Genomic DNA, 27,716 nt, shown 5'->3' on the forward strand with positions numbered 1-27,716 from the left:
CCCCATACAAGTAATGTTAAATATCTATCCCTAGTAAGCAAAAGAACAGATAGATAGAATACTGGAAACGGCCGTTAGACACTTTATTAATTAAATTAACCATCACTTTATAAAACACCATCAGACTAACGACGCATCGATCACGTACTTTCCATTTCAATCAGCTATGTATCAATATTGGTTCAGCCCGTATCAATTTATAAGCTGTGGCTGACTATAGTATAGCTTTCGCTGGGAGCAACGGCCGAAGTGGGCGGCCAGGTTGCATAGGCACTTGGTTGGTAAGGGTAAGGACGTTAATTACGTGTGAATTTTTAAAGTTTTTTTTATAAATGAAGATTTTTGTCGTCTCAAAATTATACACGAAATTTATTTCCTTTAGACTGACTTTGTAATGTTTTATCGAATCTAAAATAATGATATCTAAGTAACCTAAAAAGAAAAAAGTAGTGATCGTGGTGAATATATATTTTTAGAAGTTGTTTACCTATAAGTTGATAGGTTATTTTATTATGTTTTTTATTTAGTCGATTTTAATACATAATATTACATAACACCAAAATATAAATATTTCTTAATGGCTATATTTTATTGGTCATAGCAAAATATTATGTCATTTAATTTTATTTATAGAATTTCGTGTCCTTTTGAGAATTACAAAATTATGCATTAGATTAGATATCTGCCACAAGCTAAAGGTCATCTATTCAATTTAAAATTTCTAGAACAGCTGTTGTTTACCTACAAATAAAAACAAAAACCCTGATATCTTGCATTAGATCCTATTCTATTTCTGTAATCTGTATTATTTTCGACTTTAATCTTTACATCTCAAAATGTCAATTTGTTTGCGTTCTTCTAATGACAAGATTACACAATCAAGTTGCAAATTATGAGTGTAACCGATGCTATGTAATTAATATATTCATGTCGTGTCTACAACAGCGCATGTCTAACCGTCACAATCAATTATACAATTAAACATCACGATTGATCGCATCATCTAGGAAGAAAAATCGTCTCGGAAGCCGATACGTGTAGACAATATCATATTCAGTATTCACGACTTGTTTAAATCAAGCAAGCATTTACTGTAACACTATACATAAGTAACTTATAATATAACAAAATATTATGTATTAGAACAAAAATATTTAAAAAGGCTTTTGTAAAAATACACCACTATTTTACTTAAAACAAAGAAAAAGGTCAAGAAGTTTTAAAATTAAAACTTAATATATTCCATAATTTCTCACACCAGCTTACGACGTAGTTATTGGACGATCCCCCTCGCATTCTGTTACTAGGTAGAGAGAGATATTATTAGCGAGTTCAGTCGTGCATCCAACGCCCTGCATCGTTGGAATGTCGCAAAAACTAAACTATTCATATGAAGAACTCGCATCGTACACTCAACAGCCTTCGACAGAATCCGCGTCCACTCTAGGTTAACGGGATACTTTATGCGAAACCAGGTTTATCGATACCACAGTAGTTACTTAAGTGCCAATAAATATCTTGATAACTATTACATTTACAATTAGTAAATTCAGGAATAATGTTACTGTCTGATTGGATATGGAGTTTATGGGCACCGAAGGTACTTAAGATGTGGAAACAAGCAGCCAAGTTTTCCCGGAATTTAAGATGCTAATCAATCATGTACGTGTACAAATAGTGATTAAAACAGTAATCAATAAGTAATACATACCCATATAGACACGTAATTGCTGAGGCAAATGGCAAAAATAGACAAAGTAAATGCAATCAAAATAACACCAATTAAGCTTTATCTATACAACCGTCCAGATCCTGACCGCAGATAATAAAGACTAAACAAAAATAGTTTTTATGACATAACAGATAAAGATCATAATGCCACCGATGACTTTGAAGTCTCAGAACGAAAAGGGGACTAAAGTCGTTTGCAATAATAAATCTGTGCTGCAGCCGAACAGTCAGATAATTAATCAAAATCCACAAGCAATTTATTGGTGCTAACAAATCAAATGCAGAGAATGCAGTTTTGACATGCAATCCTGACGATAACTATGAGAAAATGTGTTGGGAAGTCTGTTTCTCAATCAAATCATCTAACTTTAGACAGATGGTTATAGAAATTCTTCATGCTCAAGCGGAGGATCAAATTAATCAGGTACATTTACGTCAAAACTTGGATGAAATGTATCTATTATGGCCAGATTTCTCGTCTCATGGTACACCTGTGATAAAACTAGAATCTCGCCATACTATAGATGAGCGAATGTATCGAGCGCTTGTTAACGATCTTAGGACCAGTTTGAGCAAGGTTTCTGGTAGACAGCCGGGAAAAGCGAGACCACCAGACTGATTCTTAAACACGTGAGAATTTTTATTGGAAAAAAAAGAAAGAATATTAAAGAATGGAAGGTCTTTTTGGCAAAATTGAAAGATTTAAATATAATAAGTTCGTAAAGGACACTGAAACGGCATTTGAACGGTGCTAAGTCAAATCCCACGTACGCCCACAGTCAGTGGGCGAGTCATTACGAACTGTCGCTGCAAAGCTTGCAATACTACTGTTTACTGCCCCATTGTCTTAGCATGGCGAAATCAGCGGCGCAGTGACAGCTATTGTGGATGGCTGAGAGGGCCACGGGTCAATCTAGGTTGTTAATTGAATATTTTGTTTATTGGTCACTGTTAGTTGCAAATGCGGCTGATTAGATATAAATTGGCCATATTTTAATGTTACAGGCAATTTTCGAAACTGCCGCAAGAGCCGTACCACTTAAAAGACTAGGCAAAACGCTTAAGATAACCAACACTAGTCTTACGCAAGCGAGGCTAAAACTAATATTTACCAACAACAAACAGCGAGAAGAAACATCAAATTGCAGAGAATATTTACAAAATTGCAATCTTGACATATGTATGCAAAAATATTGATAGCCATCTTATATTTGCGAAAGATTAACAAATATGACACCTTTTTTTAATATTTACCACACACCTAATCATAGTTATAATGTGCTTCACAATTTTACGATGACACTTGATTCTTTCTACTTGGAAAACATTAAAAGCAAACGTTGATTTACCCCAAATTTCGAGTCCACGATAAACTGTGAAATAAACCATACGGTGACATCATATCCCAAAGCCAATTCTAATCTGGGTGCTTTTACAGTCGCAGGCGCAGAAACAGCTGACCTACTGAACGAGGGAACGAATGAACCATTGAATGGTTTGTGTAACAAGACGGCAACAGTGTAATCACAATAAAATTTATATAAACAATGATTTTATTAACTGAAGAGAAAGCTACTGAGGAATTATTTGAAATAGTAAAAGTAAATTAAGCTATTTATTGATGAGCAGTCATTAAGTGAATGAACGTTTCTTGTTACATTAGTTACATCAGCGCGTTTATCATTCTACTAATGATTAATAACAACCGGGTTAAAGATCGGTGCTGTCGATAGAAATAGAGCAAGATTAGCTTATTGACCTTTTTCATCTGAGTTTGCATTTCTTTTGTTCATTTTAGATTTTAGAGCACGTGCAACTAGTATGTCTTTAACTTCCCCTTGTCCCGTTTCATTTTAATTCAGCGAAATTATACCTACTTCTTAAAGATCTGTTGTATCATTACTAATCCCTTTGAGCTGTTGTCTACAATTTCCTGCAGCTATTAGCCTACGTTTATTGCAACAATTATTATCACAATCCCTAAATTCTCCAAGTTCTGCCATGTTTCTTAGAACATACACAAGATTCCCATTCATGTTTTGATTCTTCAATTACGCTATTCGACTAACATTATATTCATTGCGTTCCGCGATTACCGTTGCACTCGAGTATTGCAATGGCATTTGAAATGGTACTATCATAAATACTGACAGCTCGGTGTTCAGCCAACAAGTACTAAACCTCTTCAATTTAGTATTACAGTTCGAAGATAGGATTGTTATTGAATACTGATAGGAATTCAGTTTTTAGAACAACATATCACGTAGCATATAATCTATTCCACATATCTTGATTTTCAACATTCCAAAACCAGTCTTGTAATCTATTTTTGACAATTCTGCATTTTTATTAAGATATGGAAAACATAAGACATTTAGATAACACTTTATTAGTATATAAATTAATTATGATAAGCAGAAATGATATGTTAAAGACGTTCTAGTATTTTCTCCACAATATTAAGATGAGAAATACTTACATATAAATGAGACAATAATACATTTTATGTCTGCTTGCAGTCAATAAGATAATTAAGATATTAATATAGGCAAGAGGCAGACGCACGAGTCACATAATCCCACTGATATTAATAATATTAAACTACTATACGTACTCTCTTTATCAGAGAACATAATTTCTCATTTGCGTCGAAGTGGCGAGGGGTCAAAAGTTACCGTACGCAAGCGTGTAGCAATTTGTTTCAATTTTCATATGTATTCTCAAGTTTATCTTAGACACTATCGATTAATGAACGAAAACATCGTGAGAAAATCTGAAAACTATAATCCAACACATACTATAAAAGCTGAAGTATAAAGTGTATGTGATACAGACTTTTAAAGCTCAATGTCTGAAGCTGCGGAGGTAAAAATTGGCAAGAAGATAGGATAAGTGTAATGAGATAGTACCTACGACGGCGACGTACACTAGCACGTGATTGAAGCCACAACAAACAACTAATAAAGAAAACATATGACTGTCATCGCAAATCCGCATAGTTAATCGATTCGATGACCACGCGACCGTCAGTGATCTAGAAACCTCGTAGCACGCGCCGCACTAATATTCAAAACAACCGCATTATTTGTCAAACGTGACTTTCGAACGGTAACACCGCATATCGGTATCGTAAACACACACTCCATTATGGATGAACGGAAGCCTATAGACGGTGAAGAATTTTTGATATGATTACATTCGTGAGTCATTCGAGAGAAAAAATTTGAAGTGCAAAAGTACAATGTTGAGGAAGTTTAACTTCCAGCTAAAGAAACGGATTTAGCTGCCAATAACAATGGAGCATTACATTTCTTAGAAAAGACCATACAAGTAATATAGCACAATAGAAGCTAAGCAAAAGGATAGACATTATAGAAACAACTGATAGGACTTAAAAGTGACTCAAGACCCGAAGAACTGAAATTTAATTGGGATGAGCCATCCACACACAATACTGTAATATTGACCAATTGCAAAGTTTCTTCACTATTTGAAAAATAAAGCTACTGTTTACTTGGTAATCAATAATTGAGATACGGTGATGAAATATAAAATGTATGTGTGCTCAACGTGCATGAAATCACAAATATTGCGGAATACAATTATTTTGTGCAATTCTATGTTTGCTATCATCATGATCTGATGCATAAAGCATGCAATATTATTCATTACGATAGCAATGATGAGATCAACTACTAAACACTGTGAATAGGTCTAGGTAGGCATCTCCCACGATCTATTGCTGATGATGTTTTTATTATAAACTTTTCCAATGAAGAGTTATGAGCTAATTCAAACAGGTTCAACCTAGTTTATGAAGAAGACCTTGACTTGACACACGTTCGTGATCAGAAGCTAGTTATAACGGACTTAGTTGTAGACATCGAAAGATAATCGACTTGAGCTGTTAATGCGATTGGTTATAGCCACTCTATAGTTGCTGTTAATGGTAGATGTTGTACAGTATTACATGTTAAATACATTATTAAAGGGTTAAAATGAGGACGGGTGGTGAATAACCCATCATTTTAATGGGTCATCACCACATGCTGGATACTTTGACCGCAAAATTGCAAGTTCTTTTATACAAAATCAGCCAGCTGCTTATGACGACCTCGATGGCGCAATGGTCACCATGCCGGACTGCCGAACCTGAGGTCCCGGGTTCGATTCTCGGTTCGGTCGACATTTGTGTGATGAGCATGCTTGTTGGCCGTGGTCTGGGTGTTATAATATGTATTTATAAAATATGTATATATGTAGCTATACGTAGTTTATCAGTTGTGTTAGCACCCATAACACAAGTTAATTAATAACTTACCGTGGGGCTAACCGACCGTGTGTGAAAAATGTTCCGGCATTATTATTTGTCCCGGCATTATTTATCTGCTAATTATTTTTATTTATCACAAAAAAAAAAGTTATGTGCGACACACATTTGGCAAAAAAGCTAAAATTTTTAAAGCGAAATTTTAAAATGCCTTTCAAGGGCAAATCTAAATTTCACATATCCCAATGAAATGCTCTCACAGCAGAATCAAAGCAAAGAATTTTAGAACTGCATTAAAAAATCTACATTGAATAGTACAGGACGGCGTACCAAGTCCTAAAACAGCTGCTAGTTAATCTAGCTATCAAGGTTCTCTATCGAGTGGTGACCCCGATTCTGATCCATATATGTATAAGTTTGTCCATGTATTATATTATGTGGGCGTGTATTGTGAGAAATCTCTTCAAGTTTTATGACTTTGTTAGCACAAATTGGTTGTGGTATAGATAGTTCAACTCAGATTTGCGCGCGGCCCTATGTGTGCGTCGGCTTGTAAATATACAACTTTCATTCGTGTGACAGTGACGTCGTCCGAGCATGACGTGTTCTTATCGCTTTTTGTTATGGGTACAGTCGTTTACGAAAATGTCTAGTTCTTCACGGAGAAAATGTTTAAGGAGTCAGGTAGCGTTTCAAAAAATGAAACAACATTCAAAGCTTTTTATTATTACATTTTACAGTTTTTCATTATTTTCTCATAAGTTTTTTCAAATTGACGTTGACAGTATCTAAGAAATAAATGAGCTGAAAAATCTAAGATGAATTAAATACTCCTTACATATTTTCTAGATCTCGGGGTACGCGGACAATAAATAAAAATGTGGACTAAGAATGTAAAAAGACGTATAATCTAGTATAATAATGTAAACAAAATGTGTGGGGAATTTTAAAAAATAATATTGCTTCGCATAATGTCGACCAAAATAAGACGGAAATAATGAAACTCATAAATGAACGTTTAAGTCATATTGATGAAGGGATGTTGGGTAATACTTGTCGACATGTACAAAAGAAAAAAGAAAAATACTATAGACATTTTGACATGGAGTCAAAATTTATAATTTACCTCGGTGAGAGTAGCGAATCCGAAAATTCATCATTTGATTTTTCAAGTAGCGATTCAGAATCATTATAAATAAATAAACATTAAATTACGTAATAACTGTTTTTCTTTAAACAGCCGTAACCCCTAAATAACTGTATTTGTACCCGACTGTACCTCTTGTCACGCACACAAAGTCACTGTGTATGTACAAGGGTTACCCACACATAAGGCCGCGCGCAAGACTGAGTTGAACTTACTATACTCGTATTAAACTTTTTGTAAGAGCCTTCTATCTCAGAATCATTGGATGAACTTGTGTAAGGGCCCTTCAAAGATCTTATAAATTTAGTCGTGTTGCGATTGGAGAAGAGAGATTCTACAAGATTTAGGAGTTTTGCTGCGGGAGAAGTTCCCAAGGTACTATTTATGTACCAAGTTATTGATTACCTGAATTTAGTGCCAGACAGCTGACATTAAAGCCTAGGTATTCAATAATTTTGGAAAGGTCAGGGCTAATCGCTACTGTTCAGTCTGGCTCACCAAGCAAGACTTTATCACGCATAACGTAATCAAAATGTATTTTCTCTGAAGCTACACAAGAATTTACGCAATTTGCAATCTCATATGCATTGTTCAGAATCTTGAGAGCGTCAAAAGGTAGAAATTCTCAAGGAAAGCACTTCTTATCTTTTGTAAGTTAAAAAACTACACGTCTTAAGCCGACGGCACACGGTGGATCGAAAATCGGCTCTAGAAGACATAGGATCTCGATGTCTTAAATGTTTTTTTTTTTTTGCTGGAAATGACTTCTGCCGATCATTACTGTTCTATAAAATGTCATATGAAGTAATTGTGTGCACAAACGGAAGAGTTATAATTTTTATAAGAAAAAAATGTATGGAGCTGACATGAAAGGGCCAGGCCACAACAGTGCGTTGCGGCGTCGCATCGCAAAAATCAACGACGCATATCATATTAATCGCATAGCTGTGCAATGTTGTTTTTGCGATGCGACGCCGCAACGCACTGTTGTGGCCTGGCCCATAAATGAGGATATCTCTGGAATCGCAAGGTTGGCCGTTATATCCTTGCACTCTGTTATAGTACTATTTATTTGTGATTTTTTGACATACTTCATATTGCGGCATCACTTGCGATTTTTTTTTTAAATCGTCAAAATTAAAAATAAAAAATGTTTATGATATGTTCATTTTAATGCTTAAATATGGCTATACCAAGTGTAAATTACAATATTTTTTATGCTTAGACCAAAATATTCTAAGAAATCACAAAGTCGTATTACCTACTTTGTGATTTTCATTTGAAATTATATGGTAATTATGAATTACGTAATATGTATCTTGTCTAATGCCTCAAGTCCACATTAGCTAATGATTAATAAAACTTAATACCTAGTTAAAAGGATACGTACCAGAATAATTTGGGGTACTCGCTAATTTAGCAATAAGTGCAGGATTAGCTTAATGAAAGTAATTAGATAAATGTGATACCATCATTAGTCAATAACAATAAATAGTCAAACATTGGATTCACAACTTCAGTTCATTTAGAGCATTTCTATACTAACATCTATCCTACCGTGTCTTTTTACTCAGTTACCGTGAATAATGGAAAGCATTATTACAAATTTGGATTTGTTTGTTATTCTGAGAAATCAGGATGCTTTGTCTTTCGATCACGAAATATTGTTCAACACACTTGTTATTCGACTGGGCTCTAGCCTTTCAGACGAAGACAGTGTTACCGTGAAAGGATTTTGTCGAAGATTTACACGGGCAGTTCAAAAGAGATGGTTACGATCCCACAGAAATAGTGAAGTTTTTAGACGTGATTACAGTAATTGGCTTGAGGCAAATATTGACTGGCCAAACTGCGTGCAAACCAATTTGCTCATTAAAGAATCAACAAGTGAAAATATTTCTACTGAACCTGTACCATCAACTTCAACAATGAAATCAACTTCAACGATGACAAAAAGATCTAGAAAGCCGTTTGAAGATCTAAGTAACAAGCAGAAAAAGAGACGATCTGATGAATATAAAGGCGATGACCCTAATGAAGTAGCTTATTCAGCTGCAGCACTTTTGAAAGGAGATGGTCGTGAGGATATTGCATCTGTTATTGAACATATGCTCCAAAATCCAGAAGCAGCAGTAAAAATAAAGGAAATGTTGAACAAACCAGCTCCTTCAACAATATTTTCACCAGAAAAAGCACTGGGTTTGCTACTTTCATTAAAACTATCGAAATGGCAATATATCACATTAAGGGAAACGACTATTCGAGAAGGTTCAAAGGAGATATATCCTTCTTACTATAAAGTGCAAAAAGCTAAGCTACAGTGCTACCCTCCGAAGGCATTTGTGACTGTAACGGATTCATCTGCTAAGATTGCACTACAAGCGTTACTAGATTTAACAGTGAACAGAATTTTTGAAACTATTCGTAGTCCTGATGCGATACAAAATAAACAATTGATATTAATATCAAAGTGGGGATTTGACGGTGCATCTAACCAAAGTAGATATAAGCAAAACATAGAGAGTGGTCAAGATGATTCCAGCATATTTATGACGTCTTTGGTTCCATTAAAGTTGACAGCTGACGGTGATACCGTATGGGTGAATCCAAAACCCTGCTCACCTATGTATTGCCGTCCAGTCCAGTTTAGTTTTGTGAAAGAAACCAAAGACGTTGTCATAAATGAAAAAACTGCAATGGATAACAAAATTGAAGCTCTCGTTCCCTCAAAATGTCAAGGACATGAAATTAGTCACAAATTAATGATGACGATGATTGACGGCAAAATTTGTACATATCTGTCTGAAGCTAAGTCAAATGCGGCCTGCTACCTGTGTTTGGCTAAGCCTACAGAAATGAATAAGTTAGATGTCATTGCGTCAAAAACCATTTCTTCTGGTGTGTATGAGTTCGGATTATCAACACTTCATGCCCGCATTAATGTGATGGAATGTCTTTTACACATAGCGTATCGTCTCGACTTCAAAAAGTGGTCTGCAAGAGGAGAAGGTCATCAAGAGTTATTGCATTCACGAAAAAAACTCATTCAAGATCGATTCAAAGATGATCTCAACCTTTTGATTGACATCGTTAAGCAAGGATCAGGCACAACTAATGACGGGAACACAGCAAGGCGGTTTTTTGAATTTCCTGATAAAACTGCAGCGATCACTGGATTAGATGAAGACCTAATACGCAGATTTTCTGTGATTCTGCAAGCTATCACATCTGGAGAGATTATAGACGTGCCGAAATTTAAAGAATACGCTGGAACAACCGCTGAAAAATACGTGGAACTGTATGATTGGTACTATATGTCATCAACCGTCCACAAATTGTTGATTCACGGAGGGGACATAATTGCAGAAAATGCTATTGTACCAATTGGAAGTCTTTCGGAAGAAGCTTCAGAGGCCCGAAACAAAGACTTTAGGAGGTTCAGAGAACACCATTCGAGGAAAAAGAGTCGACAAGCATCAAACGAGGATATCCTCAATATGCTTGTCATCTCTTCTGATCCTCTAATTTCTTTCACAAGACCAAAATTAGATGCCCACAAGCGGCAGACATACTTTAAGGAAACAGTAGAACTATTGAAACTTCAGGATCAGGAAGCTCCGACAGAGTTCTTAGAAGTTATATCTATTGTAGAGCCTGATTCTGAAGTGGATTCTGATGGTGACGAATTATAAAATAAGTTAACTTTTATTGTTTATGTTAGGGTAGGTTAAGTTCATTTTTTTTATATAATTTACTTTTATTTTTAATCATACAATAGTTTACCATTTATTGTAATTGAGTAATGATCACGTTTATCTAATTACCCTCATTATGGCACGTATCCTTTTAACAGGTATATAGGTATTAAGTTTTATTAATCATTAGTTAATGTGGACTTGAGGTATTAGTCAAGATTACATTATTATGTAAGTCATAATTACCATGTCATTTCAAATAAGCATAAAAAATATTGTAAGTTACACTTGGTATAGCCATATTTAAGCATTAAAATGAACATATCATAAACATTTTTTATTTTTTATTTTGACGATTTAAAAAAAAAAATCGCAAGTGATGCCGCGATATGAAGTATGTCAAAAATTCATAAATAAATAGTACTATAACAGAGTGCAAGGATATAACGGCCAACCTTGCGATTCCAGAGATATCCTCATTTTTCATGTCAGCTCCATACATTTTTTTCTTATAAAAATTATAACTCTTCCATTTGTGCACACAATTACTTCATATGACATTTTATAGAACAGTAATGATCGGCAGAAGTAATTTCCAGCAAAAAAAAACATTTAAGACATCGAGATCCTATGTCTTCTACAGCCGATTTTCGATCCACCGTGCGGCACCCAAAGAACTTTATTCATCGAAAGTAATCTTACTCATTGTATCTAGACTTTCACTCTCTATTAAGTTTTAGATAAAAAGTCAAGGCAATCATTTCGGTCTATTATGACGTAACATGTAATTTGTTTAACATTGTAATGGGTTTAAGTAATATTTTTTGAGATTTTGATCTTGGACAAAAATATAGTGCTGCATAATTTATAGATTTCGAAAAAGATCTATTGTTTTGTTCATCATCATCATCTCAGCCATAGGACGTCCACTGCTGAACATAGGCCTCCCCCTTTGATCTCCACAGATAGCTGTTGTGATTATTTTGTTATTGACCACGAAATATCGAGAGCGGTGAAAGAACAATAGGAACAGATAAGTTTATGTCATAAGGTCTGGCTTTCCGTATATTCATAAGAACTGGCTGTGTGACGTCACTTTAATATTCAGCTAACGCCCACTTTGAATGAGTCAACAAATCTGAGCCCAGCTGTTTTTGGTATTCATGATATGCATTTTTTATTTCACTCAAGAATTAACTGTATTCGTGATAGAATGTCTAAAATATTTTGCTGTATTGATTTTACATAAATTGATAGGATGCCAAAAAAAAATCCGCAATATTAAGTGTATTTTACCGCAATGGATCACTACATATTTTAATGGCAATTCAACTAAGCCCTCCATCCACAAAACGCTGCTGTGTGCCAATTTAAACGGAGATATGCATAAGGCCATTAATAAAATAAAAGTAGAAAAAAACCACCAGACAAAAACAGTCCCAAAAGAACTAACTTAAGCAGAAAAGTCTTCACATTTAAGAAATATGATCACTAAGATTAGGATGGAAATGGAAGACCCATTAGCGCTCAAAACCCCAAAGACAGTAACCTTGGAAATAATGTAATATGTATTAAGTTTTTCAAAAACCACTTACATTAATGCTCTAAAATATCTTAATAAAACTACCAACATAATATCCCAAAAGGTGTTGGCACCTGATGAAACTTTATCGAAGAGTGTTATCGAAGCGAGAGGTGTGTCATAATCAATTGAGCACGCTTCTACTATAACAAGTTGCACTGAAGATAAGCTAAATGTACTGTTTTAACTTCAGCGTAGCGTGCTGTGTTATGCTGCAGTTTTCATGTCAGGCTAACTGTTAAGTGGTCCGTTGGTAAAGCGACTGGTAAGTTTTACGGTGGATTGCACAATTTATTTACAACAATAACCGAACATTTCATCATTTTCAGTTCTTAAATCGTCGATTTGATTAATTGGAGGCTAGTATATGGCTAGTTTTAGTTCTAATTAATTATGCATATCAACTCTAGAATAATTTCATGCAAAATACCGTTTGGAATTATCTTCGTATTTTCTTGAGGTAATATGGAAATATTATTAGCAGATTCTTTGCGGTTCTGCAATAATTGTAATTTATCACGTAAGATTTCCTTGACATAAGAATGGGTTGTTATCAGTAAGCACGTTTTGTTACAGCGATGATTTCAGTTCAAAAGACTGGCATGGTTACTATTGCTTATGGAAAGAAAATCACGTTTTTCCATACTACACTTAAATAACACGAGACAGAAGATAACGAAAATATCAAAGAATTTAAAACAGGAGAACAAGTAAACAATAAAACATTTAGACAATGATATAACACTGCAGACGAAAAATGACAAACAAAAGCCTAAAGCTGCAATATTAATCTAGACTCTAGATTAAGCTATGATCGTTGGCACAAGTCCAATACAGTCTGAACTTGACCTTAATCCAACCTGTTAAGAAGAAATAAGAGTTCCACATGATTAATAACATAGACATTACATAAAAGTAAAAGCTAGACGATTGACACGTGTTTAAGAACATCCTCAGGATATTGTCAATCAGAATAGCTATAAATTATTTGAAGATCGACATTACACACACGTAAAGTAATAGTGAAAGGAAATAACTTAATTTTACGGCATTTACTCGATGTTTCAATATGTGTTCTTGCGTCAATATTTTATTGTTTTGACACAACATTATTGTCACGTATATGATTGACTCTTTGACTCTACAAACTATCATCCATTTGAGTGGCTTAGTTCTATATTCATTTTCATTGATAAACCTTTATTTAAGTTATTTCAAGCACTATGCCCCAACACTCAGGATGTTTAACGCATGTTAACCCGCAGACTAATAAGTTGTTTAACATGCAAAGTATTCTAGCGTAAACAACCTGAAAAACGATTGCATGCATTTGTTACTTGTGTTCAAATGAAAAAACAATATGTCAGTCTTTGTATACACAATGACGAAAGAACACAAACAATACCGGTAGAAAGCATTGCCAATGCCCCGCTGGAGTGCATATATAATCACGAAAAGGTGAGGGACATAAGTAATGCTAATGATGAAATTGATTGGACAGGTTCATTCTAACTTAAGAAAGATAAGACAGGATTACTGGTAATGCAAGTCCTGTGGATTATACTAATCCTAGACATCTGGCTAGAGTAGCAATGGAAATATCAGAATAAACGGTTTCGGGAACACGGAACGGGCAACTCAATCAGGCACGCATTCATGTTTACCATACAATACCAATAATCTGGTGCTACATAGATTTCTCTAACAATAATTACTAAGCTATGTCCAACACCCACCAGCGGCTGCGAGTCCGCGGTGGGCGCAAGCTATGTAAATCGTGCCATGGGGCCGACCGAACAAGTTTTCTATTTCAAGGAGAAAATACAGATTTACAGTGCCCGTGAAACGTCAATTAGGTGGCTTTCGCGCCTTCTACAACTATTTCGAGTATTGTATGATTGTCAATCTATTTTGCCTTAAGGGGTGAACAAAACTTCAGGCGGTATCGCTCTGAGGATTGGTCGGCTAAACCGTTGGTCTACGTGATGGGTGAAAATGTAGGTGCGATAATTCACAAGTGCCTTTAATTCAGCAGGTTTGCTAGCTCAAATTAACTTTCTGCGCTCATTAGGGCTCTGTTAGCTCTTTAATCTTTTACGTGGCGAGATTCTGCTACTAGGTCAAGAGTTTTTTGACCTGTGCACTCTCAGCCTTTGACTAAACTGGTGTGAAAATCTGCACGAGTCTCTTCATTTCGCTGTGTGGATCCACATCAAATTATGGTGTACACTCAACGTTTTTTTTACATTTTAACCAACATATTTATATGTGTTTGGACATTTTTCTTTTAAAAAGGAGCGTACTTGACACTGTCCATATAAGCTGCGATCATTGATCATTACAACAGTATTAATCACTTCACTGTCACTCTGGTATCAGAGCAATCAGTCCAAACTAGTTCTTGTTGCCATTTGAGACGGATTAGATTGCCAGTCGCCTTGAATCCTGTTCGAAGATTATTATGCAAGGCACTTCACCAATTACAAAGAGAGCAAGTTCTTTAAGTAAATTTAATTAGAGACCAGGTGATGATAAATTGAATTATGTAAAAAAGACATCAGGTAATTTGCATGATAACTGCAAATTACGTGCAACGATGCAACTTTTACACTTAAGTACGGCAGAAAATTGTATGAGGGCTCAAACGGATACTTCATCAAACAATTCAATAATGTAAAGAGTATAAGAACGAGAGAATTCCCTTGAAAACGAATGTCATAATTTTATGCTTTCAGCATATTGAACATAATAACGAGGGCATCCATTGATGGTAGTGGCTTATTGCGAAGCTTGTGGGCGATATTCCAAACTTTGCCATTTATATTTGTAGTATTTATAGTGCATTGCAGATAATTTTCAAGTTTTAATCCATTCACTAGCTTTTTCCCAAGGTTTCGCCTGCGTGGAAGCTATTTCCCGTGCCTGGATAAAATATAGCCTGTCTCCCGGGAATAGTGTAGCTTCCCAACAGCGATTGTTTTTTATCAAATTGGTCCTGTAGTTTTTAACCTTAAGGCACTTTATAAATTAATCTAGGTAACAAAAATAATATCTGATCAAAATCCTTGTATATAAAATATTGTGTAACCCCTGTTCTCCGAAGAAAGTAGTTAACATCTCATGTACTATTGCTAAGTAGGTACGTATAGATATTATTACAGAATGCCATTACATAAAGGTGTGACCATCAGTTTCTGCGAAGTGAGATAAACGGTGGATATTTATAAAATAATAATGAGTCAAAGCTATGCGCTGCGCTTTAATTGCGGTGTTTTGATATGATACGTTAAAACACTCCTGTTGATATCTCGAGTTCCTGATTACTGCATGACATCAGTAGAAATTCAATCGAATAAACATTTCCGGATTATTTTGGAAATACTGAACCAAACAGTTCTTGATTAGCGAGGCTAACTTTCCGCCAGGGGTTTTACCCGCGTGCCGTAGGAACTATTTCCAGCACTCGAATATAAAGTATTTAGGTTTAAACAAACAAACAATAACTCTTCAGTATTATAATATTAGATTCTTCACTCTCAAGTACGACAGGTTTTATATTTGGATAACAGCAACTCGTTCTAGCATTCTATTCTCTCTACTATTCTTTATTATTGTATCTTACTTAATCACCTGATTGACAAACAATGAATCTATACCCATAAGACTGTAAAAACCATTATCTGCGCTGTCAGTTGCTTGTTTCAAAGGACCAAAATGAGTAAAATTTTGTTACACTTACATAATCCTATCGTCAAGTCTAACCCTTTGAACCGAAGTGACGCCTAAGAGCGTTATTTACATCACAAGTACATTATGTAATCTTAGTAAAATAACGTTGTCTGGAGTAGACAGTGTTAGACAATTTGATATTGGCGCCGAAAGGGTTAAATGGAGGGCACATGAAAATATTATAAGCTAAAATTGTAGAGAAAATACGATTTTATATTTGCACGCAAAAATCACTACAAGACTTTTCTAACAAGTCCAAACACAGCTATGATATGGTCATCTTGAAGTTCCAGTTCTATCTTCCGGCCCCATCATCACATAAGTTCAAGTACCATATTACTGTAATGTCATCTGAACTACATCAGCTACCAATTTTCGTGACGATACGATCCTTGAGAGATGGTTTAATAAGCTACCTTAGATTCCATTACATAGCTACTACACATACAGGTCAACCCAATAAAATACATAGATTAAAGTAAAATTACCTAGAAATTAAATTAATAATTTGATATACTCGGAAAAGTTATCAACAAAACAGGAAAACACGTTGATTCGTAATTCCATATTATCATAGATGTCATCAATAGGAGCTAATTATGAATTATAGATAGATATTATGTAGCTTGCACGGCATGCCTTTTGATAACAATACATTGCTATCACCAATCAGAATACAGAACGTGGTGATATTAGAAATACTTTCGTTATAATAATACCTAAGTAGGTATTAAAGATAAAAAGTGCAATAACGGAAATTTTTGAGATGTCTTTTAAACTGCATTTCACAAAATATGTTAAGCTTACATAATACTAGTAAATGCCTCTAATTTTACAACTGTATTGTTAATGGAAATGTAGCAAATTTTCCTACATAATTAGATAATCAATAATCAAGAAGATACCTGCACCTATCATAATGATTTCAATAATATCGGTTGGCAAATTCACCTTTTTCAGCGTTAATGAACAATGTGAAATGTGTGAGTTCTGTGCTCTAACAAAAAATCTCTATCGAAGCTTGCATGATGTATAACCAAATTTTCTAGGCCAGTTTCCAATTCAGCCAGCCAATATGGTCTAAATAACATGCTAATTTTTATTTCATAACCATACAGAAGCAGATAAAAACCAGTACACTTGTATTTGTTCCTGATTTCCAAATCAATGATAAATCAAGCTAAATCTCACAGTATTATCAAATGTTATTTTAATAGCTCATAAAGGCAAGGTCCGCACGAAGCCATTGAAATATATGTTATTTTAACAAGAACAATATATAAACATTTACACTGCAGTCGAATAACCAGACAGTAAAAGCAAGGTTTGAAAAAAGTAAATAAACATAAAAGTAGTAAATACTGCAGTATCGACTTTTGGGTAAATAAATACAAGAAAGTTAAATAAGCTTAGTATTTTGAATACGTCAAACCTTAATTTAATAATGTAAGTAGACGAGGTAAGTCTGAGTTTGAAACTAATAAAATTAATGAGGAAACCATAATAATCATTTATGAAGGTCAAAATGTACAAAGATCAATAAAAAATATTGTTTCTATTACTATAGCTGTAATGCATTGTTATCCATTAGGAAATATATTTGCTCTGAAACTAGAACATGAAGGCAATGGACCTAATTGGAAAAACAATTAAAGAAAATTCGCACTGGGACGATACGTATTATTTGCATAAGTTATATTGATAACTGTCACGAGCGGTTCCTATCATACAAAATAAATAGGAAAAGTACTTTCATAGGTAGGTTTATAAAATATAGAATAATTAAAAACACCCTACGTGAACAACAGTCAATGTTTTGCAAACACGTAAAGGGATTTACCCTATCCACGGGAAAAAACTCACGTTACTGAAGATATACCACAATCCAAATTAAAGATATTCCAAGCACTAACACTAAATGATGCGAATAAAATAGAAAGCTCAAACACGCTTTCTTTAGACGAAATTTAAACTTCGCAAAATTCACGATCGCGTCGGATAATATAGTGTATTTTCCGTCCGAACGTACAGCACACGTCTGTCTTACGCGCAGTCACGCGCCTTACTGAATTATTACTGAGTACTGCGCAGACTGTTGAGAGCGAAATTGGTTTTCGAACGACTAATCCTATCAATAGAAAATGGACCTTGATTCATTAGAATTTAGAGTTCACTATTCTTTTGGAGGATCTAATATTTTTTCGCTACAACGTGCAAACAGGTTGGACACGAGAAATTCGCAGTCTGCCAGGAAACTGACACGTAGGTCTTTAGCTTTTTGACCGATAGTGACTTGTAATCAGTTTGGTTTTACGCGCCTATAAATGACAATCAGCTGTAACTTGTAAAAGTCGCTATAAATTAACAAAAGTTAAATGGCCAATTAAAATCTTTGCACATCTGTTACACCGCTGAAGATATCCCATACATTCTAATTGTTCTAGCTAGCTGCACTTCTGTTCTCAATTAAATTAAATCGAACTACAGAAAATAAAGACATTTTTAACAAGCTTTTATTTAAGTAAAAATTCAAGTAAAACATGAGACGAAACGATTTTTCGATTGAAACTTAACATAAGCGCTGCAGATTTTGCAGATCAAAATTTTGCAGCACCAAAATCTTTGTACGCCATTACTTTCTTCAATCCAAACAGGAATACCGAGGTTACAAATAATCGGTTCCCGTTAGAAACTACTTACGGCGAACGCAACGAGTTTAAAGATGGAGTGGTGGGCAGCCGATAGTTTATTGGGTCTTGTTGGACATGGGAGAAGTAATTTATTTCCGGATAAACCTTGTGATCTGTTACAACTACCTCGATGATGTCACTGGCTGATATGGAAGATGTATTAAGACTCCTTGGTGAGGAAAAGACAATTTGTACATCTTTGGCAATCGTTTTGGCCAGCCAGAAAGTCTGTCATCCAGTCTACGTTATGGGGGGTTAAGCAGACCCTCGATGTAAAACACTGGTACTCAGCTGATTTCGGCTGGAAACTAACCCCCATCGTAGTTGAGAAAAGACTTTAGGGAAGGTTCATATCTGACGGAAAATGCGTCGAGCGTATCGTAAATGTATGATCGACGCACTAACGCATCATCGGTTAGGTGTGAATGATTGAACGTTTTATCGTATATTTGTCTGCATTGGCGTGCGACAGATTATACGCGACACACGTTCCGAGAGATATGAACCTTCTCTTAGGACAATTTATATGTTTAGTCTATTAACTCGTGGTTATCAATATACAAACTGTTGTTATTGAGATAAATATAGTTCGGTGACATGTGTTATGTCATTGCTGCAGTGGATGCAGTTTTGCGCTCAAAGGCCATGTCCTCATTATGTCAGACCAGCTGTTTTGTGTGCCGTTTTGAGTGCCGGAAGGGTCTTTGTGATCCCGCTGTTACACAACCGTTCTTGGAATTCTAGGATGAAGGTGGATTTTTCTGGATGTATCTTCGGAGTTACCTGGCTAATCTGAGGTCCGACGTACTGGATAGGGTCAGGTAGGAGTTTAACACATTTTTGTATAAATTTTTGTGGTACCTAAAATTTTGGGACTAGCTACATGAAAAAATAATATTTCTACAACAAAAAGCAAAATTATGCTTTGTCCCACTTTAATCCTTTTAACGGTCAACAACAATGTTATTGGACATAACATCTCATAATTTAGGTTAAAAGCTTGCATGTATACATTTACATACTGGAACACGAAAATTAATGCAAAACTGATGTTGTTTGGTTTTTAACGGTTCTCTAATATTGTACATGACGTGAACAATGCTGATGATAATATAGCGTGATAAAAACTCGTATGTTAGTCTAAATGAGGATTAACACCTCTGTAATTAGCTAACTGTCGTACTGGGGACGGCAAATTATTTCGTGGAAGACTTATGGTTATTAACTAATGAAGAGTCGGAATAATTAGTGAATTATTACTTCTAACACAATGAAAGGGAATCAAGTCATTAACTTTATTTGCGCTCTTAGGTACTTCAAGGAAAAAAACCATTTCTTTGACAAAAAATAGCCCACGAATGGCCTTGGTTAATACAAGACTTATTAAAGTTACAGATCTGTCTCAAATACAAAAAATAAAACCAGTAAGTTTCATAATGAAAACACATCAAACATTCAAGACAAATTGAAAGTTAATACCAACAATGACAACTACATTACAAAGCTAACAACTATGAACAAATTAATCCCATTTACAAATTATGTAGTAGCTGCATTTGCAAGCGGCTTCCAACATCACAATGAGAGTTTGTTCTATTCATGCATTGTCCCAGCACAGACCACATAAATTAAATCTAACAGGATATTACCAAACAATATTATTAAGGAAACGCCAGATTGACGACGGTAAATACCGAGATTTTATTACTAATTAACAATAGGGCGACAATTATAAAGAACAATAAGAAATTGTGTACCCGAAGAACGGTTCATGACAATGCTGTATATTGTGAAATCATATTAAAAGTAAAAGTTTTAGAATATCAGACAGACATCCTAGACAAAACTGATAATCGTCCTCAAAATTCCAGATTTGAACGGCCAATATGAGGACAACAATGACCTTGAATATGAAAATATCATTCACGTCATATTTTTTGTCACATTTTCCTTACAGATACAAAACTTCGAAAAACATACCCAATGAAATAAATCTGAAAACATCCTCATTCATGACGTTATTCTGTAAGTAAATAGTTTCAAATGCAGACTGTTCTGTGCTAGTGCTATTTGCTTGATTAATGACTCTATTCATTGAAGTAATTACTATTGAAGCTGTTGTTTAATTTAAAGCTGAGGACACAACACATGCGCCACGCTATATTTGGATTGCATCAGACATGTTAATGTATTTCTAAATTATACGAAGTCTAGAGATACTGTTTGCTTAGGAATGTTTAGAGCGGATCTAAAGTTAAAGGCTTGTGTATTACCTACAAGTAAAGGATTGGTACCGTAACTTATTTTAAACTTAGCGTCAAAAACTTAAAATCTTATGCAGATTTAGGAATACAATGAGCAAGATTTGCACACTGCAGTGAATTTTCGCAGCGTTAAGGCTCTCCTCAAGTTTCAGAAACCCTCGCCAACAAATCATTAACTTTACTAGAAGTAGTATTGTTCTACTACATGATAACTACATAGCAACAGTGAACAGTGACGTCAATGACGTATTTATACGTCAAGCAGACGATTTCGTCCAAACCGATGATTTTGTCGTCAGTGGGCGCGGCGCGTCTCGTAAACGCAAATACTGAAGGTTGGTGTTATTTTTAAATGACAACTAGGTTATTTTTAGGCTCCTTGGGAGTTGGGAGTTACTACTAGAGATGAAGTTAATAAAATTAACAAGGCATCTGGAATTGATATCTAACAGTATTTTCACGGATTAAGTTACACCTGGTATAAGAAAGAAATAACCGTACATTATCATTTTCCGAGCCTTTCCGAATTGTGTTGGGGTCGGCTTCATGCCTATGCTGGATGCAGCTGAGTACTAGTGTTTTACAAGGAGCGACTGACCTCCTCAACCCAGTTACCCGCCCGGGTACCCCAATACCCTTTCGGAACCTTGTGCGGAACGTAACTTATTTTGATAAATTGGATTGACACCATGTTTATTAATAAGATGGTGAAGGTTTGATGAACGAACCTCAAAGATAGAACTCCGTAGTTTATGCAGTAACAGAAACACATAACAATATTGCACTAAAACAATAACTTCATAACAGTTCATACATTTCCCACTGTTACGTCACTGGTCGGAGGTCAGAGGCACCAATCGTGACTCACGCGCCTGATAATCAAGACGTAAAAGGGGAATTAAACTATCTAGCAGATGGGAGATGTGTACAGATTTGTTCCTACGGAGTTATGTGGTGTTAAAACTTGGACTTTCACTCTTCATTATTCAAAGAACAATGGTATTTCATTTCTAGATAGCGTTATAGATGTCAATGAAGAATTAAAAGTAGTAGACAGAGACACGTTGATTAATGTGAATGATCATTACAGTATTTTTGCATGGCAATTTAATTTGTATCACGATGTAATGTAATACAGACTAGAGGTAAAATAAGATCATGATTCTGTTAAACCATGTTGTCCAGACTTTCACTCTTAATAGCAGAAATAAATCGTCACATGTCAAAGAGCAAACAAGAATTAAATACTTTAGAATTGGATGTGGGGAACGGTAGTAAATATCAAGTTTATTGATTCAAAGCAATAAAAGGTAAAGTTATATATTCTAGTGTATAGTAAAAGCTAACAGGATTACTGTTGCTGCGTACGACTTTATAAAGACAGTTTAACAGAGTCCGATTTATAGAAAGACGTTAAGTTCAAATAGCAGTTTAACTGTATTGATAGTTCTACTGCAGTAAAAAGGGTAGAGGTTATCTAAAGATTTCATATCTCGTGTAGTAAAACAGAAACTATATAATAACCTGGTCAAGTCTCATAAAGTTTCAATTCGTCCTTATTTCTGTACTTAAGGATCGATTCGCATACAAGTCTGTTTAGGGCTCATATTCGACCCTAATCCTCTGCAACCACTTAGAATTCAAAATGAAGTTACACTAAGCCAAGAATTAAGTTCTCAAAGTCAAACGGAACAAAGCAATTCCCACTAAACCCACGTAAAACCAGATGAACTTAATTATGAATCATGTACTGCTTTCTAAGACGTGAATATCTTTATATGGAGCCTATTTAGAATTAATTACGTGGAGACAATGGTTTACGTAAGTATGCGGTCAAAATCCTGACCCCTGGGGCGAGCACAAGTGATCGTGGCACGTATTTATTTAATTTATAATCTTATACAGTAGCAGACAAAAAATATGTTTCGAGTTTTTTCCAGAATTCTCGAATCGTTTAGGTACCTACTGGGTCGTTGACATACTCGTTACTTTTTATTTATATTTGGCTTAAATGTGACTGGATTTTTTATATTACAAAATTTATCAACCGAATATATTCCTTGATCCATTTGAATGAAAAGTCTTATGATTTATTATACACAACATTATCTACTCCAGAACATTATAGGCGATCAAGAGACTTATTATATGCAAATGCACAATCTCACGAATGCGTAGGCATATCATTGGGTGCATTTGAAATATGCGAGTCGGATACTCGCGCACATCAAAGCGAAGAAAGTTGGAAAGCCAATGTTTGGAGCACTTGGTGCAAAGTTCCGCGCGAAAGTACGCGAAACATTTTGTACAAATATTTGTACAAAATGCACATGGATGGATGCTCCGTAATTATATACATGGGCAGGATCGAATAAAACTTTGTCTGCATTGACATATCTTCACTTGTTTATGCTGGCGATATTTCGTCTCTTAACCTCTTAAGCCTCATAGGATGGAGAATATGAAAATGAGGGTTAAATACACTCATCTAGCGCAGCAAGCCTACAATCACATGATTTATATTCCTAACAAATCATTACTATAACAGTAGTAGAAGGACTCAAGCTAACTAACTCAATTTGTAACCTACAAGAAGTAATAGCTTCCAGCTATGTACACTTACTTGGTATTCTGATTTAGTACCTCCCTGCCTCATAAAGGGGAAAATCTAGAGAAACAGACATAATTCACGAAACTAGGCTGACTATAAATAAATAAACTACATCAAACGGTGAAGGAAAACGTGACCTAACCCACGCCTTAATCTGGCTGTACATGTGTTTAGTATCGAGCCTACGTTCACTCAGAGAGTATAGACTTTTGCGCCACGCCCAGTTTTTGGTCCTAAGTGGCATGCATCTATTGCCGCCAAACTGTCTTGTCTATCTGAGGATTATCTAGTTTACGGAGACATTAATAGTTCAGGTAGATAGTAATTAAATTGGTTTATTTCTACAGCTGGTGCAACATTTTCTTGCATAGTATATGTTTCTTACTTTCTTGAAACCATGGACAGTAAGATCAGTTTGTTCGGTTACAAATGCGACTAGTGTTTGCTAATCCTCGATGTAAGCTAGATTACAAGCATACATCTTATCATCGTCTGCATCTAGACCCTCGTGTGGGAACCTGGTATTTGGTCCTAACATCATATGTACTTCTGACCTCACATAATACTTATTTCTTATGGAGATACTGTAACATTACTGTAAGCTTTGTTTTGGGTGTTAAATATTCATATGAGAAACAGAATGCTATGAATTATGTCCTTACAACTTAATGGCTAATGGACCGTTGCAGTGTGTAATGTTGCATGAATTTCCTAGTCGCATTTCAGGGCGTTTTCAGAGCACGCACTTTCTGTGTACCTTGCCATCATTTCGTAAAATTAGAAATTAGTTTATGAGTTGAAAAATGATAAGTGAACAGTCCTGCTGTTCGGTGGGCTGACAATTTCAAGATGGCGGGCAGTGGATGGATGCGGGCTGCCCTTTACCGAGATGGTTGACGTTCCTTGGTTTTTTGATTGGCTATTGGTTCATATGATGAAGTGAACAGTAGATCTAGGCAACCTTTTAGAGAAATCCTTCTTCAATAATGGATGCAATATTCTTTTTGCCACGCTGTGCCTGTGCACATATTTCTATTAGTACAGTCGCTCACAAAGTGCCATTTACATAAACGAGTCAACGTCCGCGTCCCGTATACAGTTCACGGGTTAACTGGGTTACCGGAGCCGGCCGCTGCACCCGATTGTACTTTTGCATATTCCAGGGATTTTGAGCGTAGGAAAGTAAAATGTTTTGTTTTGAACTTTTGTAATCATCGTAAAAACTTTTTCAGTAGGTAAGTACCTAAATAGATATATTTCCAATTAATTTTATTTATTTGCTTGATTCAATCCACAACATTTTTCTAATTTATATGCTTCCTTCATCCTTTCCTTTATTGTAAAATATTGTTATTTTCATACCAGTTGAAAAGGAATAATATCAACTACGCAATAACAACTAAGTATTTAATGCCCTTTATGATTTTTTATTTCATGATGTGGTATCATTTTGAAAAAAAAAAAACAACTTACGATACTTAGGACCAATATCCAAAAATAATATTGACAGATCCCGATTTCCGCCATAGCCGCTGCGATCTGACATTTAAAGTTCAGACAGTATTTAGTTCACGTTATAATTAGTAGATAAATGCACTTAGCGTATCATTAGTGACTATTAATAACTATGAACCGGAGTCGACAATAGGTTATCTATTATGTGTAAGTTCTTCTCGCCACAAAACTTTGCTATTCTGAAGTTAGCAATTTGACACCTCACGCATGGCACTAGTGTTTTGTTAATATTTTTATTTTAAGTATTGTTAAAGAAAAATAGCAAACTTCGGTCCAGTTTTTCGACTTCTGTTCTAACAAACGGCTAACTACTATAGTATACTAGTCATCATCAGTCTTTTGTATATCCTCAGGGTTATAATATCTTCTCACACAGAAAAGGAAATATGATTTCTCTAATAAACTAGCTTACTACACTATAATATCGATTTCAATCTTAATAACCCACTGAAAGTTTTACGACGTCAATACATACTCGTAAATTATTCCTCGTTAAATTAATGAACATTAAAATTGGTGCGTAAATTGAATGGCCATGTAACTTTTTCAAATTCATTACAGACTTTGTACTAGGACTTTAGCATTGTACGTTGTAATCCTACTTATATCCCACTTACATTATACGAGGGCTGCCTTTTAAGTTGTGTCGTTTGAAATAAGTATAGATAATCCAATAGGTTATTACCGTTTATTATTTTTTTAAGAATACTTAGCGATATTTAATGCACTTTTGCATGCATTCAAATCAGTTTTTAAATATTTATTCCATTCCAAAGTGGGGGTAGTCAAAACGGCCGATTTGTATACGTCAACAGCTTCTTCAGGTGTGCTGAAAGGTAGTCCACGAAGAATTTTCTTAATTTTGGTTAATGTATTAAAATCATTAGTGCTTAAGTTACAGCTGTAAGGTGGATGATCCAATATTACAACATTTTGGGAACTCAAAAACATCGGTGTTTGGCGGGCGGTGCGCGAACTTGCATTGTCATGGTGCAGTATCATTCGAAGTCTTGGATAGTTTTTTCTAAATTCGGTGATGACTTTTGGCAAACAAACAATGGTATACGAGTCAGCGGTAACCATGTCGCGATATTTTAGTACAATAGTGGCGACACGATCACCCTTTGCCAAAAACGAGACAACCATTTTTTTTTTAAGTGCTTTGCGAGCGTACGACTTTGGTCGGTTTTGGCTCGTCTTGGAAGACCTAGACAGCTGACTGCTGCTTAGAATCCGGATCATAAGCGTATATCCAGGACTTGTTATCACTAACTATATCATAGACCTGCTTTGACTCTCCTCGGTCGAATCGCTGCAGAGTTTGACGTCACCAACTTACTAGGGCTGTTTCTTGGTCGTCGCTAAGAAAATGTGGTATCCATGGAGAGATCATCTATCTTACGCCAAGTTCTTCGTGTAGGATATTTTTGACTGTGGTCCCTGAAATGCCCACGGATGCCTCTATTTCACCATATGCTACATGTCCGTCTGCGAGGATTAGCTGCCGCACAGCCTCGATATAAACTTGCATCATGGCGGTTTTTGGACGACCTTCACGAGGCTTGTCACTGAAGCTAGAGTGCCCAGGTTGAAATTCTAAATATCAGCGTTCTGCGGTCCTAAGGAATGGTGCTACATCACTAAATACAGAATTAATCTCTTTCTAGTACTGAAGTCGCGACAATCCCCTTTTAAAGTTGTAGAAAATTATCGCACTCAAATTTTCCTTACACATTTCCATTTTTGCAACCGACCTGTCACCTTTGAATGGACGATACAATAAAACTATTCGACCTATTTAAAAACATTCTTTTGTTTTCGAATTCTAAATTCAAAAAGATTCAAATAGCATATATATATATTTTTAAAAATCGCGGAACCAAACGACAGAACTTAAAAGGCAGCCTTACGTAAATGTGAAAGTTTGTGAGAATGTATGGATGTATGTTTGTTATTCAATCACGCAAAAACGGCTGGACCGATTTGATTGAAATTTGGTATGTAGATAGGTGATACCCTGGATTAACACATAGGCTACTTTTTATCAACACACCACGCGGGCGAAGCCGCTGGCGGAAGCTAGTATATTATATATAAGATTGTTGTAAATCAAATATTCAAATAATACTTATTGTCAATAAATAATGCCAAAAACTCGCATTTAGAAGAAGTATTAGATAGTCCCTCAGTGCTAGATAGGCATTACTCGAGAAAGAAGTCGCGCGAGTAGTTCCCATGAGAGGATAAAATCGCTAGCTGATGCTAGTTTTATATACTACTGAATAACGTATCCGATTCTTCATAACCTGAACAGCCCTAAGCCAGATTACATGACTAGAGGAATACCACGACCCTGGCAGCCACGGGGCGCGCCACGCCGCGGCAGCACGTGTCAATCTGATCTTATTAAGATTTACGTATGCACTGAACGCGAGGAGATTAGTTGGCCGTTTGGTAGCGATTTAATATGAGTAGTAAGAAG

General features: G+C 35.5%; 1 protein-coding gene across 5 annotated transcripts in view; it reads right to left on the reverse strand.

The window, feature by feature from the left end:
* Positions 1 to 27,716, reverse strand: part of LOC124646310 (SUN domain-containing ossification factor) — a 73,332-nt gene that overhangs the window by 12,325 nt on the left and 33,291 nt on the right. The window contains exon 1 of one of the 5 annotated variants that reach the window (XM_047186436.1): positions 18,034 to 18,215. The exons of 1 other annotated variant lie outside the window; for it this stretch is intronic. The gene's annotated coding sequence lies outside the window, so the exon portion shown is untranslated. Of the gene's footprint in view, positions 1 to 17,951; positions 17,973 to 17,994; positions 18,216 to 27,716 lie in introns of those variants that run through there. 3 more of the 5 variants (XM_047186433.1, XM_047186435.1, XM_047186434.1) reach the window with 3 other exon arrangements.

This window comes from Helicoverpa zea, chromosome 3 (genome assembly GCF_022581195.2).
Source record: "Helicoverpa zea isolate HzStark_Cry1AcR chromosome 3, ilHelZeax1.1, whole genome shotgun sequence".
NCBI classification, from domain to species: Eukaryota; Metazoa; Arthropoda; class Insecta; order Lepidoptera; family Noctuidae; genus Helicoverpa; species Helicoverpa zea.